The following is a 21359-nucleotide window of genomic DNA, read 5'->3' as shown; positions in this document are numbered from 1 at the left end:
GACATTAAAGATTCAGTTAAAAAAACAGTATATATAGTATTGGCTGATGCAGATCCAGGGAACAGAGCTGAGTACAGAAATGAACCCAAGTAGTTGCTGCAATTTTGTCTGGGAAAAAAACCAGAATCTCTAAGTAATAGGATGTATTATTTAACAGATGATCTTGACAGAAGTGACTAGCTACTTGGAGGGGGGGAAAAGTTTAATTTTTACTGCTTTAAGATAAAGAAAACTTTAAAATGTTCCTGCATAACATAAACAACTTGAAGGAATGAAAAAACATATATTCTTGGATAGGAAGACTTAAGTTCATAAAGATGTCCATTCTCCCTTAAATAATCTATGCATTTAACATGATACCAATTAATACTAGTATGATTTGTGTGTGCAGAATTTATCATGCTGACTCTAATGTTCAAAAATAAAAATAGAAATAACAGCACAAAATCCAGGAGAAATTAGGGGAGGGGGAAAAAGAAAGAGAAAAGGGTCTAGTCCTACCAGATATTAAAATATATTATAAAAGCACAATAATTACAATAGTAAGATATAGCTCATAACAGGTCACATCAATAGAACAGAAAATTTAAAAATAGACACAGAATGTATTATATAATAAGGGTGTCATTTCAAATCAATAGGGAAAAGACCATTTGGAAAAACTGGTTGGACACTTAAAGAAAAGAGTGCGTTCCCTATTTACACCTTACATTGAAAGAAATTCTACTCAGAAGAATAATCACAATGTAAGGATAAAACATAAAAGTACTATAAGAAAACATGAGATGATCTTTTTTCATATATGTGAGGAAGTCTTTCCTAAGTGAAATTAAGATGCCATAAAAAGATGAATAAATCCAACTACACAAGAAACAAAAATTACTTCATGTAGGGAAAAACTAACATAGGCAAAGACAAAAGATAAGCTAGTAAAAATTATTTGCTACTCATATAACTGACGATGGGAAAAATCCCTGCAGTATAAATAGGAACAACCCAATAAAAAATGGACAAAAGGATATGAACTCAGAGTTCATAGAAAAAGAAATGTAAGTGACCAAAACACATATGATAATTACACATCTTTATTCATAATAAAAGGTAAATTAAGTGATATATTTCACCTACTGGATTTTAAATTTAAAAAAACTGCTAAAACACAGAGTGAAAAGAAATATATTGAAAATTAAACAGATATATAAGATGAATCAGAGGTCCAACAACCAAACATTTATTATTCCAGAAGAAATAAGAGAAAAATGGAGAAAGAAAATTAAAGAAATAAAAAGCATCTGAGCTGGAGAGACTTTCGTGTTTAGATTAAAAGAGACAACTGAGTGGATTAATGTAAAAAAAAAACAAAAAACAAAAACAAAACCCTCCATACTAGACAAAAAAGATAAAGATAAAAGCCTAAAAGCATTCACAGGGGAAAATAAGTACTATGTGAAGGAACAATTACCTGACTGGCAACACTATTCTCATCAGTAATAACAGTAGTGAATACTGTACACCTCAAACTAATGTAACACTGTATGTTAACTACACTGGAATTAAACTAAAAAATAATCAGTAGTGAAAAACTCTGCAGTAATTAAAGTCTGTTGGAAAATAATTTGACCAGGATTTCTATACTCAGCAAGTATCATGTGTAAAGAAAAAATAAAGGTATTTCCATGGGTTTTACTTCCATGAACTGATTCTGAGGCACCTGATATATTACTCTAGCCAACCAAAGATGGAGGTCAAGAAAGAGGAAAATATCCTATACAGAAATGGTGGAACTGACCCAGTGACCAAACAATATAAAGAAAAAGCAATTCTAGAGTAAAGTTTTATCAATTGTAAGAAGTAATAAACCCAAGCTAGCAGATGAAATCTATATGGCCCAAGTAAAAAATATTCAAGACAAAGAATACAACTGGCTCTAAGCAGCAGATAAAGGAATTGAGAGGTTACCTAGTATTAAAGACACATACATGAAGAATGTATATGATTATTTTCACAAAAGAAAAAAAGGCAACTGGAAACTTTAGGGAAAAGCCCCCCAAATATACAATAAAATCGTGCTCAAAATGTGAAACAAAACAGCACAATTTTGAGCAATTTGTAGAGCATATGAAAAGAGGAACCATGTGACTGAAATGCTAAAAATATTCTTTGTATGGTTCATGATGTTGAACACAGAGAAAGAAATCTAATCCTAGTGTTCTACTTAGTTGTGGAATAAAACATTTTTACATAATCACATTCATGTAAATAGTATGTTTCAACTATTAAAATCTACCTATAGTCAAAACATAAGCGGGTTAAAGTATGGTTATAATACAGAATGTAAATGTTACCATTACTTGACAATGTAAAAATTATATAGTATGTGGTGAAAGGGTAGAAGACTTGAAAGGAAAAATGTGGAGTAATATCATTGTCTAACATTGTGTGGAATCAGGACTATTACTGAAAGTTGATGTGACAGAAAATGGGGAATTGAGTATGTTCAAAGTAGAAAGATGACAAAAGCTAAAGGGAGAATGGAAGAATAGTGAGATGCTGATTAAACATGGTAACAAAATTAAGAAAAAACAAAATTTCAAAGTGAAATTAAAACGCTCAAATTTACTTTAATAATCTTCAAGTTCAGTGGCTATTCATAGAGGGAATTTTTCAATTCTCAAATGCTCCTATTATTTACCAATGCATATATTTCAGCTTAATATTGGGGTTATTATAGATATTTGTTTTTTATAAATATCTTTGAGACACTGACTGAGGAACTCTATTTGGAAATCTTTATAAGATATAACAGTTTTTCAAGTGTTTAATGTATTTCAAAGTATGGTACCCTAATTTCCATTTTCTTGATTTCAGTTCCAGAAATATTGGCAGGAAAAGTAAAAAGCTGACAGCTGGGTATAAGGATATTACCAGATGACTCTAGGGGCTCCTGGGTGGCTCACTCGTTGGGCGTCTGCCTTCGGCTCAGGTCATGATCCCAGGGTCCAGGGATCGAGCCCCACATCGGGCTCCCCACTCTGCCAGAGGCCTGCTTCTCCCTCTCCCACTCCCCCTGCTCGTGTTCCCTCTCTCGCTGTGTCTCAGTCAGATAAATAAATAGAATCTTAAAAAAAAAAAAAAGGATATTACAAGATGACTCTAATTATCTAAAATGTTTCTTTTAAAAGAACAGTTGCTACTAAATATTTCATTGCTAACATTTGGTTCAAGCCATAGCTACATGTATTCTATGGCATACTGGATCTGAACTTTGCAGCTGGTGGTTGATTTCCATCAACACCTTAAGACTGAAGTCTATGGTAAGGCTAAACACATTTAAACTATGAAAATGGAGCTTTAAAAAATATGGTGGAAACCTACTTGAATATGTAAGACATATATAGCTTTTTGTCTTAATTGTTGCAGAATAAAATGTTACCTGCATAAATGTCAGCTGAATTTAATTAAACCAGCATTTGTGGAAACCCCATTAGGTACTATAATATGGTTTCTGCAAGGGATACAAGTAAGCATCACAAAGTACAGCACAGGAGGTTGGATATGAAACTGAAAGACAAACAGTTTAATACCTAGTAATCAGTTCTTGCTCTGGAGGAATAGGTTTTATTTTATAAAGAATGAATATGATGAGAAAGTTTATTAAAACACCTTCTGCCCCAAACATGATCAACTGATAAATGAGTGGAGGGAGCTAAAAAGGGGGTGTGTTTGTGTCTCATTTTGCTGTGACAGTCTACCTTAACTGTAAGGACCAAAACAGAAAAGAAGCCAGGTATCTTGAGTGTGTGAATCTCAAATCTATATATACTTACAAGCTGGGTAACAGTAAGCAAACACTTAACTTTTTAAGACCTCATTTTCCTCACTGAAAAATGGGACTAATCACTCCTTCCCTGTCTTCTTCATTGGATTGTTAATTATATGACACACATTTATTAAGCAGTTATTATGCACCAGGCTTATGCTAGAGGTACAAGATAAATAAAATGACATCCCTGACTTCAAAGGCTTATAATCTATGAAGGAAGACAGATGTGCAAATAAGCAAGGAAAACTTAGTACAGTGTGTATGTGGTGTAAGAAACAGAGGCTACAGAAAACAGACGAGGGAGAGACTGATTCTGGTTTAGGAGAGTGAGTCCAGGAATACTTAACACAGATTACACAGAAGCTCAAGACAGTGGGCCAGGTGACGAAGTTATTGGGTAGGAGCAGCCACCGCGATAGGGGCTCTGAGCACAAGCGTGGTAAGCACAGAAGTTCAGAAAGGCCTAGGTGAGTTTGAGGCAGTTCATAATGGCTAGATTGCAACGTGTACAGTGAGGGAAACGTACAGAAACTCCATACAGGAAAGTAGATTGGTGCCAAATTGTGATAATGATAGTAAATTAATGAGACTGCACTTTATTCCAAGATCATTGTTCCTCAAAATTCTGTCCTGGGATCACATGTAAAGGACCAAGAGTAGGAAGCCTTGTTAAAATGCATGTCCCCAGGCCCAAAAATGCACTGAATCAGATTTTTTAGAGTCTAATTTACATCGTAACAAATCCCCCTGATGATTCTTAAACACCCAAAGCTTGAGAAGCAGCAATGTAGGCCACAAGGAATTACCAAGCTTTAAGCAGATCAATTTTGTATTTTAGGATGAGTGATATTTTGGCAAGTGTGGAAGCAGTGTCAATCTCTCCCCTGTTCTCTTCCTCAGAATCTATTTATTATAGCACATTCATGAAATTCTGCTAGTTATTTACATGTCTGATAATTCTGGCAGCAGTGTGCAAAGTAAAGTGGAGAGACTAGTCAGGGTACTTCAGTGAAACACGAAAAAACTAAAATAAGGCAGTGACTATGAGAAGAGGTGAAAATGAAATCAAAAGACATTTCTCCAATAAAGAAACACCCAAGATTTGGTGATTAGTCAGATTTGGTAGTTCAGGCAGGATAGAATAAAGGTTAACAGAAATTTCTAACTTAGCAAGTAATGATATTATTAAAAGGATCATATGAAATAAAACTGTGAAAACTGGAAATCTAAGTGTAAGATATTATTAATCAGGTTCCTTTCTAGAGCACTTCCCACACTTCTCCTTTTCTTAACTTAGATGTGGATGGTTTTCATATTTCTTTTAATGTAAAAGTAACTCATGCTTATTATAGAAATTCATTCACTTAAATACTGACTGAAGTGTCTATTAAGATCCAGGACTGTGCTCTGCGCCTACTTAAAATGCAACAGTGTATGGATGAACAAAGAAAACAAAACAGTGAAAAAGGCATCTGAGACAACCATTACTACCCTTTTTTGATGTTCTCTCTTACAGCTTTTTTTCTATGAATATTTTAGTTTGTTTCTTTGGTTTATATAGTTGTGCTCATATAGTATAATGATTTTTTTTTTAAGATTTTATTTATTTATTTGACAGAGAGAGACACAGCGAGAGAGGGAACACAAGCAGGGGGAGTGGGAGAGGGAGAAGCAGGCTTTCCACAGAGCAGAGAGCTTGATGCGGGGCTCTATCCCAAGACCCTGGGATCATGACCTGAGCAGAAGGCAGACGCTTAATGACTGAGCCACCCAGGCGCCCCTATAATATAATGATTTTTATCTTGCTTTCACTTCAAAAACATTTCCTCAAACTATTGTAAATTCTTCATTAACAACACTGTTCCAAACCACCTATTTCTATGGGAGATATAGCAGTTTACTTATAGAATACTTAAGCTGTTTTAAAATTTTCATTGTTATATATAATGCTGCAAATGAAATTATGGGATCACAAGGTATTTAATTTTAAAGGCACAAAAATTCCTGACTTGCTTTCCAAAAGGGTTCAATCAGTTTAGACTGCCAATAGAAATATATGAACAAGCACATTTCATGGTACCTTCATCAGCAACAAAACCAATAGAAAAAATTTCTTGCCAACTCAAAAAGTAAAAATATATCACCGCTTCTTAAAGTTTCCCTGCTTTGATTATCTGTCAGGGAGAAACATTTTCCCATTTGCTTTTATTTTCACTTTAGTAAATGAACCTGTTTTCTCAAGTTCTTTGCTCGTTCATGTACAATGACTTGGTGCTTTTGAAAGCATTTGTAGAAAGACTTTAAAATTTAAAGATAAACATTTTGCTTTCTGCAACTGTGAAGCTGGGGAGATCTCAGCCTGGCCGAGCACGTGGGATCTCACTGGTCTCCCAGCCCTTCAACCTTTCATTCCCTGAAGCCCCCCAATAAAATGGTTTGATCCAAATAAACTAGAGATAAACCTGTCTGCTACATATTCACAAATTTCTAATCCTGCTCTGCACATCTTCAGTTTGTTCATTAGTACTGGGGGAAGAGGGGTGGGAGAAAAGGACATAATAAATGTCAATGTTCTGAGTCAAATGTAATCAACTTCCCTTCATGAGTCCTTCATGTGGCAGGCAGTTCTTTAAAGTTTGGAAGGTATTCCCCCATTCACATAAATATCTTATGAGACTAGCATAAGGATATTTACTCTATTTAACTCTTCAATTTACCTGGAATTTATTTTGGTATATAAGATGACATAAAGATTCAAATTTATTTTGAACACTAATTAACACTCAAAAACATACACTGAATGTCTTCCTTTTTCTACTAATTTCTGAGGATTCCTTTATTATATTTAGCACATCTATTTTTGAGATCTCAATTCCCTTTTACCAACTTTATTATCAATGCTATGTCAGTATCCAACTCTTTTGTTTATTATAGTTTTATAGTATGTTCTGATATCTCTTAGGGCTATAGTGGTTAGCTCTCTGTCACTGTTCTTGGTTTTTCACTTATCTCATTTTTTCCTCTTTAGTCTCTTGGACAAAACTAAGAAAGAATCATCTTATTAATTTCTCAAACACATTTTTAAAAAATCAAAATTCTGCTAAAGCTGTAAGTTAACTTGAGAAAAATGGGTATTTGTAATAGTTAGGACTTCCCATTCAGGCATACGATATTCTTCTCCCTGCACCGCGCCCTGCCCCCCACCTGTATCCCAGTAGTTTTCAGTTTCTTTTCTTCTTTTTTTAAAGATTTTATTTATTTATTTGTCAGAGAGAGAGAGAGAGAGAGAGCACAAGCAGGGGGAGCAGCAGGCAGAGGGAGAACCAGGCTCCCTGCAGAGCAAGGAGCCCGATGCGGGACTCGACCCCAGGACTCTGAGCCACCCAAGCATCCCTCTACCATACTTTCTGAATGACTACTGCTATTATAAAGGTGAACTACTGAATTTAAAGTATTTGCCTTAAATCTAATTACTCTATATTCTTATTAGTTCTAATAACTTCTCAGCTGACTCTTGGGTTTTCCTGGAATGTAATCATACCACACCAAAAATGGGATTGTGCAATATTTCAGTATTTACTCCTCTTTGTTCAATTCATGTCTTACTATATTGGTCAGAACTTCCTGAAGAATGTTAATAATGTAGTGATAATGGGTTTCTGAGTTTTTAATAGTCATTGCTTCTGTAGTGTTTCACCATCAATTATTATTTTAGCTTTTAGTTTGATATGTTTTGTTAGGGAAATTTCTCTTCATTCCTGGCTTTTAAAGAGACAAAAGGAAATTAATTTCTTTTCCATGTTTGCTGGTATGTTTATTTTCCTTATCAGATTCATTGACCTATGCATTATAAAATTTCATATTTAGCCATCTTTGCATTCTTAGATACTTGATAATCATAAAGAAGACTTAATGTACTGTTGAATTATTTTTATTTCTATCTTATTCATAGCTGCTTATTTGAGTTCTACATTCTTAAAGTTTGCGCAAGCTCATTTCTGGGACACAGCACCCTAGAAATATCTCTTTTAGTAACTAGCCATCTAGTGATAACTCTCCAGGCTCATAAAACCTAAGTGGCTTGTTCAGGGTCACGTGGTTGGCAGGCAAGTTAGATATTCTGGTTCTGATCTAGAATTATAAGCAAATGTCCCATTTTACTGCGCCAACCCTTTCTTCTCCCCCAGTGTGAGAGAGATCATGTCTTCCTGGCCCAGTAGTCTTATCTTCTGGCCAGCTAGAAAGATTGGCAGATGGCAGCGCAGAGTACACTTTTCTCTTTTCAAGGCTCTAGGGGAAGTTCTACCTTCCTGCACAGATCAGAGAGGACATTCAAAAAGTGGGTGTTTGTACAAAGGGAATGAGTATTACATAAGGAGGTTAGAGTAACATGTAGATCTGTCCCCTTATTTATATGTCCTATCTTTTAGTTTTTCCATTTCTCTAGGTTCAAGAGTTAGCAGAAACCTACTCAGAGTTTTCATAAAATAATTCTGCAGAGTACGGCTAGAGTTTCCTTTAGCAAATCCATCCATATACATATAAAAGAAGAGATGGGAGAAAGGAAAGAAACATAAGTAACGCTAAGTCCAGTGGTCACATCAGGACCAGATGTTGTGAGATAGCTGTAATTTCTAATATTCTATTTCCATACTGTTCTGAAACGACTTAAGACTAATTCATCTGGGGTATGAAGCAGATTTTTCAAAAGCTTCAAAATTTGAGCTGAGAAAATATGATCACTGCATGTATATTTATATTTAAAAAATAAGTAGCTAAGTATTAAAGATTTTTTTCCCAGTGATGCAATAAACTTTGTGCTTAGCAGTGTGCTAGACTCTGGGTTTTCAGTGGCAAAAAATACACAGTCTGGATGTAGAGAGTAAAAATTTTCCTTAAAAAATCTCTTAAATTACCCATAAATTACAATGGACACATTTTTTGTATACCACCTTGTACAGAAACATTTTGCATAAAGATAAAATCTATTTACAGCAATCTAGAACACATAACAAAATTATATGTGCAATATATAAAATGTATGTATTTAAAAGGGTGTGGGTTTATGCATGTGCATGTATGTACCAGAGAGGATGTACACGTATAGGTGGTGGTTTGCTGTGGCCATATCTGCAGGTCATCTTGGAAATCAACACAATTGCTTGGCAAGTCTAAAATAGCAGTTTCTCTTCCAGCACTGGAATAGATTGCTGTTTCTTTGGTTAAGCACTACAGGTTTGGCATTAGAAGCCATGTTGTACGAACATTACATATGACTAACAGAATCACACTCAACACTGTGAGATGTTCATACCTACACACTGAGATCAGGTGAGGTGACAAGAGATTCACATCTTTAATCTCATGACTATTTTGAAACAAAAGCTCAGTAGTGGGATGTGACTGCAATATTTAAATGATTACTTTTGTCATGATTTTACTTTTGGCTGAGTGTATATAGTTGAATTCACATAAATTAAGTGTGATGAGACTCCACTGTACTGATTAGATGTGGAACTTTAGTTTCCTACTGTGTGTAGTGGAGAGACTACATGTGTACGGAAGTGTTATTGTGAGAACTAAGGGAGATAACATATACTAAGTCCATAATATTCCTCTTTCCCAGATTCATGATACTATAATTTGGGTTTGAGGTAACTCAAAGTATACATTTAGAAAATCAAGGAAATTTTCTCACACAGGTAGTCAGCTATGACTCTCCATGATGCCATTTTAAAATAAGTAGTTAATTCTTAACCTCAATGCCTAGGTTAATCATAACCACATAGTACGGCAATAAACTCTTGGTCAGTACTAGAGCAGTCCACTGCCATGTTTTATTCAGTTTTTGTTTTTTTCATTAAGCATACCATTCCTTAAAAGAGATTAAATTCTATAGAGTTTTACAAGTATAAAAAAGGTTTAGAAGTATGCTTAATGATTCTTTAAAAAGTAAAAATGAAAATTTTGAATAACTGTGCCAAAATTATAGATCCTTTCTAAACCAATCTCCATATAAATTAATAATAATAATGATATATATATATAGTTTTAAAAAGTACATGGATTTTATTGTTACTATCAATCTGGTATGAGAGAGACAGGTGATGGGGTCATCAGCTTGAGAAGAATAAGTTACGGTGTGGGACCATCAAGAGAAGTCTAAATTGCTAAAAAGTAGGTGAGAAAACAAACACATATATTTACCAAAAATTTAAATATGAACTACCAGTCTGTCTCACTTATGTAAGGTACCACAAGATAATGCTGCAAAAACTTGTATCAATGATGCTATATAGGTAACTTAGTAATTAAAGGCAAAGAATTAGAGACTGAACTCATGGAAAAATCAAAACACATGGTTGCTTTCCTTATTTTCACATAAATGACTTCTAGTTTTACACAATTTCCAATGAGTGTAAACTGGGTATCAAAATCATATACAAAAGAGTATATTAAACACAGTATTTACTCTTTTTGTGTATGATTTTGATACACATAACAAGTGTAATGGGAGAGATATAAGCAGCTTTAAAACATGACGAGACTTCTATAAAAGCCATATAACGCAGGGAATATGTGACAATATGACACAACTATGGTCTTTAGTACATGGAGGACAGGGAAAAGAAATGCCTAGTAGCTTGAAACAAGTACTGCTTCAATGGCAGAGTGCTATTAAGATACCTGCTGGGGATTTTGAGATTCCAGGAATTCACAGGGAAAAATAATCCATAAGAAGATCAGACTAGATGTGAAAAATGTACATCCATTTACTTGGTATCTTCTGTCCATCAAAACCTTATTCCTCTCAAGCTAAATCTCCATATGCTGACTTCTCTTAGGAGTAGGTATGAAACAGAATTCAGGTTCCTAGAGCTAGAATGAAATTTTAAGAGTTGTAACAGAACAAAAAGCAAGCAGTAATCAAGAAGCTTGTTAGAAGGCAACCTTATTGTTCACTCTCCAGAGACTAGATCCATTAGTAAATCCTCAGAATGGACAAAATTCAATTCACTACATAATGTTAAAGCCCCCAAATAAATTGATGAATATGACATAGTTTGTGCTCTCAAGGAGCCTATAAATATTATTGAGCGCTTACTACATGCTAGGCACTGTTCTAAATGCTTTAACTATTAAGTCACTTAATCCTCGTTACAATGTTATGATGTAGGTACTGTTACCATCCCTCTTTTACAAACAAGGAAATGTGTATTAACCCAGAGAATATTTAACCCAGACAGGTTAAATAACTTGCCCTAAGCTACAAAACTACTAATCTCAATAGTCTGGCTCCATAACCCATGTTCTTAACCATTATGACATATATCTTGGAGAAAGAAATGAAAATTAAAGAAGTGTAAGTACACTGACCATCTTTTGTGGATATTCTAAGACTGTCCTAACTTCAAATACTCTGTCCTATTGTCAAATTACTTACCCTCATTTTGATTGGGAAAAGATTATTTGCAAGAGAAATGTACTAATTTATATACCTGATTTTTATACTCAACAAAAAAGACCACAGCATGATATGTTTGCTGTGCTTCAGTCGTTGTACATTAGTAGATATATTTAGCTACACATTAATAGTGCCTGTGAACATAACATGGCTGTAAGAAATGCTGCCTTTTATTGCAAAGAATTAGTCAAAATTATTCAAAGTGATTTTGAAGAAATCTGGAGTCCCATAATATCACTAAGAAATTTGAAATTTGGTCATTTTTAGTGAAGAGAAAACAAACAACCAGTCTCCACACTAATTTTATAGTGTTACTGTATTACTAATATTCCAAACTACTTTGAGTGTTACTACCATTATAATTATCAAGTATAGAAGCTGCTTTGGGAAAGTCATGTTCAACTTTTACAACTGCTATACAGTTAGAGAAAAACTACAAATATCTCTTTCATAAATATATTAAGATGCTGCCTGTTGGAGTCTCAAATGCAGATAATAGCCATTAGATTTTAAGAAAATGTTCATATGGAAAATAACTTTAAAATGTTATTACTATTAATATTTATGATAAGTAAAAAAATGACAGTATGAAACACAGTTCTGTCATATATGGTGTGATTTCAGATTGGCCTTTAGTAGTCCTAATTTCAATCTTTTCCCCCACAATTTTTCCCATTAATGATGCTTTATATTGATGATGTGCTCTACAAATCTATATTCACAGAATAGTAGCTCACATAGCAAAAAACTCCAAGATTTTTATTTTTGCACCTGCCAAGAAGCTAACCTCCTAAAGAAAACACACACACACACACACACACACACACACACACTCTTCACTCACTTTTAAGCTAGAGGCAGTTAACTGTTTCAAAATGCAATAGTACTTTCAGGTCTAGACCTGCAATAAGTCCATCAAAAAAGTACTTGGAAAAGTACGATCTCTAAAGAAAAATAAACCACAGAAATGCGCTTAGCTTTGTTGAAAAATGAATACATACTCAAAATAACTCTAAATAGGGGCGCCTGGGTGGCTCAGTCAGTTAAGCGTCTGCCTTCGGCTCAGGTCATGATCTCGGGGTCCTGGGATCGAGCCCGCATCAGGCTCCCTGCCCAGCGGAGAGTCTGCTTTTCCCTCTCCTCTGCCCCACTTGTGCTCTAACAAATAAAAAAAATTAAAAAAAAAAAACAAAACACTAATATCTCATAACTTGAACAGTTTGCCAGTTAAAAAATATTCAAACCCTATAGGCAAGTAATTTGAATATTTACAGAAACAAATCAGTAGCATAAATACTAATGCTTCCCAATCAAGAACAATGATTTTTGTCATCTTTCCTTATATTTGTCTGCACAAAAAGGATAGATTAAAAAAAAAAAAAGAGGCTTATTGTGCCTCTGGAATTTTATTCCTAAGATTAAAACACATTTTCTGAAAACCATCTAGTGGGATGGGTCACCAAAGGAAATTGTGGAACATACTTTCCTAGAAGTCTTTAACAAGTAAGGATGGTGACCAGTGGCTATTAAGGGTGCTGTGACAGGTTTGCTGGCCTTCATAACCCTGGCAACTGGTGTGCAAGTGGATGACCTACTCTCAATGCTTGTCAGTCATTCAACTGTTCTCAGTGCCAGTAACCAAAATGGCCACGCCTGCAGTAAGTTTGATTCTCCTAAGTCACTGATGGTTTCAGAAAGAAAAAAAAAAAATCTTTCAGTCCATTCTCTTCTGATGGCAGCTTGTCTATGCCACAGAATTTCACACAAGGGACTTCAAATATGTGCAAATTTATAAACAGGCAGACAAAAAGATTTTAGTTTCTGAAAATACAACAAACTGATACAGACTGTCTTCACTTTTTAGGGAATGGCTTACTTACTTTTTTCTGAAATAAAAAATAGACTTTATTTTTTTAAAGATTTTATTTTTTATTTATTTGAGAGAGAGAGAGAGAGAGAGTGAGTGCACAAGCTGGGGGAGAGGCAGAGGGAGAGAGAGAGAGAGAGAGAAGCAGGCTCCCCGCTGAGCAGGACCCTGGGAATCACGACTGAGCCTAAGGCAGATGCTTAACCAACTGAGCCACCCAGGCGCCCCCCCCCCCCAAAATAGACTTTAAAATACTAGGAATCTCGCAGAATTTTGGAATTGTAAAGAACATTAGAAATTGTGTAGGTAAAAGGAACAAGTGCGAAAAGGTCAGGATCTAAAACCAAACAATAGTTTAATGTGGAATTCAGATTTTAGATTCCTAATCCAAAGTTCTTTTCACCATAGCACACAGCCTCTCCTTAACCTATCAATCTTTGTTAAAAATATCTCCAAATAGCAATAGAAATATGCAACTAGTTAACAAGTTAACAACTTACAGAAAAGTGTTTCTGATATACTTCAGGTCTGTACTCAATAAATGATCAACTAAAACTGGCCCAGAGCAATTTACCTACTTTTCAGATAAAGTATATAGCTACACACTGATAAAAGATAAGAAAATTATTTTGATTCTCAATTGTGCCGCATATTGGCCACTTACTTTTAGGTACTATGCTAGGTACTGAAGATAACAAGAATGAACATGGTTTCTTCCTGTTAAAAAATTTATGCTTAAAATTATCTTTATAATATTGTTTTAAATTTCTATAGAACTTTGTAAGATGCATCTCTCCATTGAGTCTTACTAACTCCTGAGTTAGTACTGAGTTTGGGAAGAGAAATTATGATCAGAGTATATGATTCTATTCTGTTGCAGCTTTTTTTCAAATCACAACACTGACTTTTTTGACTTCCACTACACAAATATTTAAAATCTGGGGGCGCCTGGGTGGCTCAGTTGTTAAGCGTCTGCCTTCGGCTCAGGCCATGATCCCAGGGTCCTGGGATCGAGCCCCGCACTGAGCTCCCTGCTCAGCGGGAAGCCTGCTTCTCCTTCTTCCACTCCCCCTGCTTGTGTTCCCTCTTCTCACTGTCTCTTTCTCTGTCAAATAAATAAATAAAATAAAGTAAAATCTGAACTGTACCAGATAGGTAGGATCTGTAAGAATTCTATTTTTTTTAATCCCACCTTTATTTCAAATGGTAATGCTGGCTTTGATACAAAGACTCCTTCGTAACAATTGCAAGTATATGGTAAAAGTTACTAAAAATTTCTAATAAATGACAATTTTGTGAAATTATCAAGGTAGCTACTAAAATAATATAGAAGAAATGAGTAATTGTTGGGCTAAATATGAAATATGTTATTCTTGTAGTAGATATAAACAGAATAATTATTAGTATGAATACATTCTTCCTTATTAATTTTATGTAATTTGGGATCACTTAAATTATCTAATTATATAAGTTACTTAGCAAGCAACATAATACAATTCCTATCCTATCAATGAAGAGAAAAGAGGCAAAAATTTGATATATCTGCCTCTTCTTCCCCATACACAAAGTAGCAGTTTGGGACTAGAATTTAGTCCCTTAGCCCTCTATATCAGAGGTCTATATTTACACTAAAAACAGCTTCACCTTAAGAAATATTAAATTTGAAAAAGCTCTAAGCTACCATATTTATTACAAACTTACAAATTCTTTATTGGCACATTTTAGCTTTAAACTCCCCAAACTATGCATTTGGGGAGAGGGAGAAAGAGCACCTAAAAATTCCTTAACAAGGATCAATCAGTTCACAGAGTAAAGTATTAAATGTGAATAAGATAGAGCTATAAAACATTATTGATATATCTACGGTTTAATAACCTTTTCCAGTGATGGAAATCTCAAGCCTTCGAGTTGAATCCTCAGACTTCACTCTGTGAAGTATTAAGTATTAGTATTTCTTTTTTATGCCCTAACATTTTAGTTTCTCCTCTCCAATTTTTAATTTTTATCATAGTATTTTTCCCCAATATAGTTGGTAATAAAATTCACTTTATTTTTTAAATTTTTTTAAAGATTTTATTTATTTCTTTGAGAGAGAGAGAGCATGAGCAAGGGGGAGGGGCAAAGGGAGAGAGAGAAGCAGACTCCCCGTTGAGCAGGGAACCCCATGTGGGACTCAATCCCAGGATCCTGGGATCATGACCTAAGCCGAAGGCAGACGCTTAACTGACTGAGCTACCCAGGTGCCTTAAAATTCACTTTAAACATAAACTTAAGGGAAAACTCAGGCACACCAATTTGATTTATATAAAAATAAAATTGGTATCAAGAAACTTCAGCAAAGAGGGGCACCTGGGTGGCTCGGTCGTTAAGTGTCTGCCTTTGGCTCAGGTCATGATCCCAGGGTCCTGGGATCAAGCCCCACATCAGGCTCCCTGCTCAGCGGGAAGCCTGCTTTCCTTCTCCCAGTCTCCCTGCTTGTGTTCCCTCTCTCATTGTCAAATAAATAAATAAAATCTTAAAAAAAAAAGAAAGAAATTTCAGCAAAGAGGTATTATTATACTGCATGTAAGGTTACTCTCTATTACTAAATAAAAGCTAAGATAACTACATATTTAAAAACATGGCTCCCAAATAGAGAGAAATATCAATAATTTCAGTCTGTTGATATCTGAAATTGCTAATCTGACATCAAGAGCAATTTTATCTTATGGATTTGGTCCTGACCAGAGGTATATTTTCTATATCTCCTAGAAATTACTAAATAATGATCCCTGAATTTTAAGCTTTGGTGAACAAGAGTTCACCAAAATTTCTGGGTCTTCTTTTATAAATCACCCTTAATTTGTCTCCTTCTTTTGGAATGGTCAAGTATGATTTCACTTATCTTTGGAGATGGTATAAGGTTTCCAGACTCTCTCCTCCTTCATGTTATTTATTACAGGTGTATTCATAGCTTGGCACTTGATATCCTGTCATAGTTGAAACTTCTAGGCACAATTACTTCCCAAGTAGGCTAACACCTGGGTGTTTGACAGTGCAATGGGGTTCTAAAAACATGAAACTAAAAGCCAGTGTGGTTTTGGTCCCTAGTCACACCTGTGATGCTAGCAGTTAGCAAAGTGGCAAAGAGGATTACATTAACTATGTCCTTCTGTTATCTCAGATAAGTCTACTCATGAGATCTAACACCTCCTAAGGGGAAAGGAAATGAACATTTATTAAGTGATACAGGTCAAAAACTCTCTTGGATCTATATTTCATTTAATTCAACAATAACAAGTCTACTGAATAGTAATAACTCCCATTATACAGATTAGGAAATCTGTCCAAAGTAATCCTGCCAGTAACTGTAAGAGCCAGGTACTGAACCAAGGAGCTTCAGATTCCAAAGCCAGTATTTTTAGTACTCATAAGATTTATTTTTTTTAAAAGATTTTATTTATTTATTTTATAGAGAGAGACATAGCGAGAGAGGGAACACAAGCAGGGGGAGTGGGAGAGGGAGAAGCAGGCTTCCCGCTGAGCAGGGAACCCGATGCAGGGCTCGATCCCAGGACCCTGGGATCATGACCTGAGCCGAAGGCAGATGCTTAACGACTGAGCCACCCAGGCACCCCAGTACTCATAAGATTTTAAGGCTACCACTGAGGAGCATGTAGAGCACCTGGTACAATCTTTCTGTTACAGAAGAGGAAACAGAGGCCCAAAAAGATTGAGATTTGCCTAAGGACCTAATGCTTCTGGTGAAACTGGGATTTGAATTCAAGTCTCCTGATTTTCAGTGCAGTTCTGTGCATAATAATGATCCTTATTTTTGCTTCTGTGTGTGTTTGGGGTTGAGTCATGCTTGGTATAATTTATACATAATTTATAATGTCTTGACTCTCCAAATGAAATTATATGCATGTCAAGTTCAGAGATATACATTTTTAGTGACCAAAGATATTAAATGTATTTGGCAGGAATAAAAACTTAATTGGTATTTGTAAATTATTACATGTTGTAAAGAAATCTGTTGCCAATATACTTATTTATTCAGTTAATAAGTGCCTATTATGTACTGGCTACTGTGCTTGGCAATAAGAATACAACTGTATATAAAACAGAAGGATTCCCTATCCTTCTCATGGAATGTTTATCCTGGTGGAGGATACAAACAAATAAATAGGCAATTATAATGCAGTGAGTCAATGCTATGACAGTGGGAATACAAGATGCTATGGGAACAGGAAGCAGGGATACCTAACCCAGACTAGACTTTTCGAAGGAGGCGGTATGAAAGACGAGTAGGAGTCAGCTAGTTAAGGAAGAGGTATGGAGTGAGCAAATATTTCAGGAAGAGTATTTGCACAAGACATCAGGGAAAGGCCAAGGAAGCTGTGGGAGGAGAAATGAACCTAGAGAGACAAGCAAGGACCAAATCATACAGGTCCTTGAAAGAAAGAGCTTTAAAATCTTATCTATTACTATCACCTGGGGAACTTTAAAACAAACAAACAAATCACAGATGTCTGGGTCCTATCTCAGACCAATTACATCAGAATCTCTGGGAACGAGACCCTGGTACTGGTGCTTTAAAAAAGCTAACTAGATGATTCTAATGTGTAGCCAGGATTGAAAACTACTGTTTAAGCTATATAGGGAATTTAAAATATATACTTATTACTGGAAATAAAGAAAAAGGTGATCTTAAGTAATTAACTTCTCTGGGCCTTAGGATGAAGCAGGTTAGAGGTAGCTTGATATAGTAAAATGAGTCAGAAAACACTGGTTTTGTCAATGAGTCTGTCACCTGACACCTGTGACCTTAGATTAACATGTCATTTCTCAGAGATAGTAATACTGCCTGCCTACAGGATTGCTGTAACTCAAGACAACACTTAAGAAAACAGCTTGATAACTGCTAATAAAATATGAACCACAATATTCCATGATTTATGCTACTAAAATTGCAGTTTTAAAGATCATAAATATTTTTACCAAAGATGAGATCTTTTATGATGCATAAGGAACACATTTCACTTAAAGAATCACACCTATTTTGGAATTCAAGATATTAAAATAATAAAATAGAGAACTGATCCTTTTAATGCTACTCTACTTACTAAAGAGATCAACTGGGATTAAGTTAGCTCTTTTCAAATAAACAGATCAACAGAGCAAATGCCCTTTAATGGTAACAACAAATGTTAAAACTCTGTTCAGTAAAGGGCTCTAATCAGGAAAATTACACACAAACTGTTTTAGGAAAAATGTTATTATGACCTATCTTCTTAACAAGTATTTTACTTACAAACTTAGGTGTTTTGTTTTGTTTTTAAGGGACTACTTATTTGGGATGGAGAGGATCTTATCCTGACAGGAAGGAAGCTCTGCCTCCAGAAGGACTGTTCCATACACAGAGCCAGGCAAAGTCACTGTTCTTTTAGTCTCCCTTTTACATATATCCAGCCCCATGAGAATATACACATTCATGCAGTAATCTTTCAGTTCAAGTGCAGTATTGTATCGAGTGACATCTCTTTCATGCTATATCCAATTTATTTAAAATTTTAAAGCTTTATATAAAAACACTGTTCTGCATTTACATGTGGCTCATTTTTAATTCTTCAAATAAAACTAACAGAAATGCCTTTCAAACTTTATACTCGCAGTCAATTGGATATTAAGTTAATATTCATTTACTTTCTTGCTATTTCCTCCACGGAGCTATTACTATTATGATGTGCTATCATTTCTTTCAGTCACCTATTTTGTGAAGAAATTTTATAAAGATAAAAAATGCACAAGAAACTTTTGAAAAAAGTTATGGATGACATTTTGATTTTACCCCAAAACACGAGACAAGAAAACTTAAAAAACAACACAAGCACCAACACACACACACTCTCTCTCTCTCTCTCTCTCTACTGGGTCCTCCTCAGATAATTTTGGTTGATGACACTGCAGAACAGTTAATCTGATAATTGAAATTTTCCATAACATGTGATGTTTAGCTAGAGATCTATGCTGTCAACCAGAATTCAACACTTCAGTTAAAAAATCTTAAAACTCGAATACACAGACATACTAACAAATTCTTACACTGCAGTTGCTTCAAGGGCCTCTTAATAAAGACATAAAGTATTCTGATTTATCTAAATTAAATTAGCAACATAGTATCTTAAGTATTTTTCAGGTCTTTTCTCAACATCATCACATAATCCAGCATAAAAGCAAATTTGTAAACAAATATCCCCGAGAATCTATTACCTGAGGAGGAAAGCATGCGACCAATACTGCCTGCAGTGGTTCAAATGTGGCCACTGAAATCATCCGACTTGAGTTACCAGGAGTTTATCTACCCAAGTTTTCGAGGGGTTCTCCCAGGCCTCACAAACTAGATTCAAAACATCATCTCGAAAACCCATGTACCGAATGTGCACAAAGGCTCTGGAATGAGGAAGCTTTTCTAAAACGAAATCACAACTCTTACCATTAACGAATATGCGGGCTGTTTTCCTCAAAGCCCCCCTTGTTGCGCTCCCTTATCCTTCGTATAGCTATGTAAACAGTTCCCTAGTTACTGACATCTAAGAAAATGGCTTTCAATTCCTAAGTCTGGGAACTAGCCACCATCACCACTATTCCTTTAGCATCCCAAAATAAACCCCTCAAGCCGCGGTCAAAACACAGGCTGAACGTCTGGTGTTTACATAGTCCAATCCTGGGCGTACCCTACCTTTCTGAACCACTTAGGAGCTATGAAACGGGCATCACATAATAGACTTAGTAAAGACACAAATCACGAGACACTGTCTCAGGCCTATGAATGAAGATCCAATACGTTTGATTGTCTCGGTTAAAAGGAAAAAAACAACCTCGAGAGGAAGGGTGGGAGGGGAACTGCGGGGTGGGGAGAGCGGTTTTCCTTCCCTGCCCCAGCCGGGCGATTTAAACTCAGCGTGAGGCAAACGCAGGGTCGCCGGGCTGGCGGGGCCGGAGTCCTGGGGCATGACAGCCCCTACGGAACAGCTCGCGGCTCCGCCAGGGTCCCTCACGCCGCGGTGTTCGCGGCAGCCCCGCCACCCGCGGGCCCGGTGGGCGTGCAAGGGTGAGGGGGACCGAGCTACCGCGACCGGGGCGGCGGCCCTGGGTGCACTTCCTCAGATTCCAGCCGCCCCATCCCAAAAAATGAGAGAGGAAGGAAACCTGGAGCGAGGCGGCAGCCAGGGGGAAAGGAGAGTTAAGCGGCGAGCCCTCGCTTCTGCATCTGGGTGAGGCCAGCGGCAGGCGGGGAAGAGGGAGCGGCGATCACAGGCGAACTCCGCCACGGGCCGACGCTGAGAGACGACCCGTGGGTAGCCCCCGCCCAATACCACGGGCGCGCCGGAGAGGCCCCCACACCCACCCGTTCCCATCCCGGCCGCGCCCGCTCCCGGCCGGTCCGCGCTCTACTCACGCTCGGGGCTCCTCCAGGCTCCGCGGCTCTAACCGCATCGGGTCCCAGCCCCGCGGGCGGCGGCGGCGGCGGCGGCGGCGGCGCCGAGGGAGAGGAGAGCGGGCGGCACGGCCCCCGCCTCCCGGCCCCTCTCCCCCGCCGCTCCGGAGCTGCCCGGCCGGGCCCGAGCCCTGCCTCGCCGACGGCCCCAGCCCCAGCGGCCGCGGCAGCAGCAGCCCAAGACCTCAGCGGCCGCAGCGGCGGCACCGGAACTGCCGCTTTCTCCTTCTAGCTCCCTCTCCTCTCTAGCCCCCGCCACACGCCCCCGCCCCCGTCTCCTTTCTCTGTCACCCTGTTTTTTTTCCTTTTGTTTCCAGAATAAACTTTATTGGTCTCTTTTTCCGCTCACATCGTGTAAACAAACAACGAACTCTTCCCCACCCCCTCGACTCCCCCCCTCCTCGGGCAGAGGAGGGTTAGAGCTGAGGAGGGGCTGAGCCTACAATACCCCGGAAGCAGATGTGCAAAGGAGGGGAAGTGAAATTGCTGAGACCGGGAGGGGGAAGTGGGCAAATCGGGTAACAGTGTGCCAGTGCGCCTGCGCCTTGCTTTTCCGCCCGAAGTTCGGGTGGTGGAGGCTTGCTTTCTGGAGAGCTTGTGTTTATGCCCGGTTTTTTTCAGCAGTGAGACTGTTGTGTCATACTAGGACGGCATATGTGTTGTGTATCTGTTTCCACGGGAACTAGGCAGGCTAGGGTAGAGATATAGGAGTATTGGGATCGTG

General features: G+C 37.2%; 1 protein-coding gene across 2 annotated transcripts in view; it reads right to left on the bottom strand.

The window, feature by feature from the left end:
- The window catches only part of PIK3CA (phosphatidylinositol-4,5-bisphosphate 3-kinase catalytic subunit alpha), an 81794-nt gene extending 60712 nt beyond the window's left edge, over positions 1-21082 (bottom strand). The window contains exon 1 of one of the 2 annotated variants that reach the window (XM_027587802.2): positions 20597-21082. The gene's annotated coding sequence lies outside the window, so the exon portion shown is untranslated. Of the gene's footprint in view, positions 1-10510; positions 10529-20596 lie in introns of those variants that run through there. The other variant, XM_027587803.2, reaches the window with a different exon arrangement.
- Between the last annotated feature and the right edge of the window lie 277 nt (positions 21083-21359).

This window comes from Zalophus californianus, chromosome 1, assembly GCF_009762305.2.
Source record: "Zalophus californianus isolate mZalCal1 chromosome 1, mZalCal1.pri.v2, whole genome shotgun sequence".
NCBI lineage: Eukaryota > Metazoa > Chordata > Mammalia > Carnivora > Otariidae > Zalophus > Zalophus californianus.
This window is presented reverse-complemented; position numbering and strand designations above follow the sequence as displayed.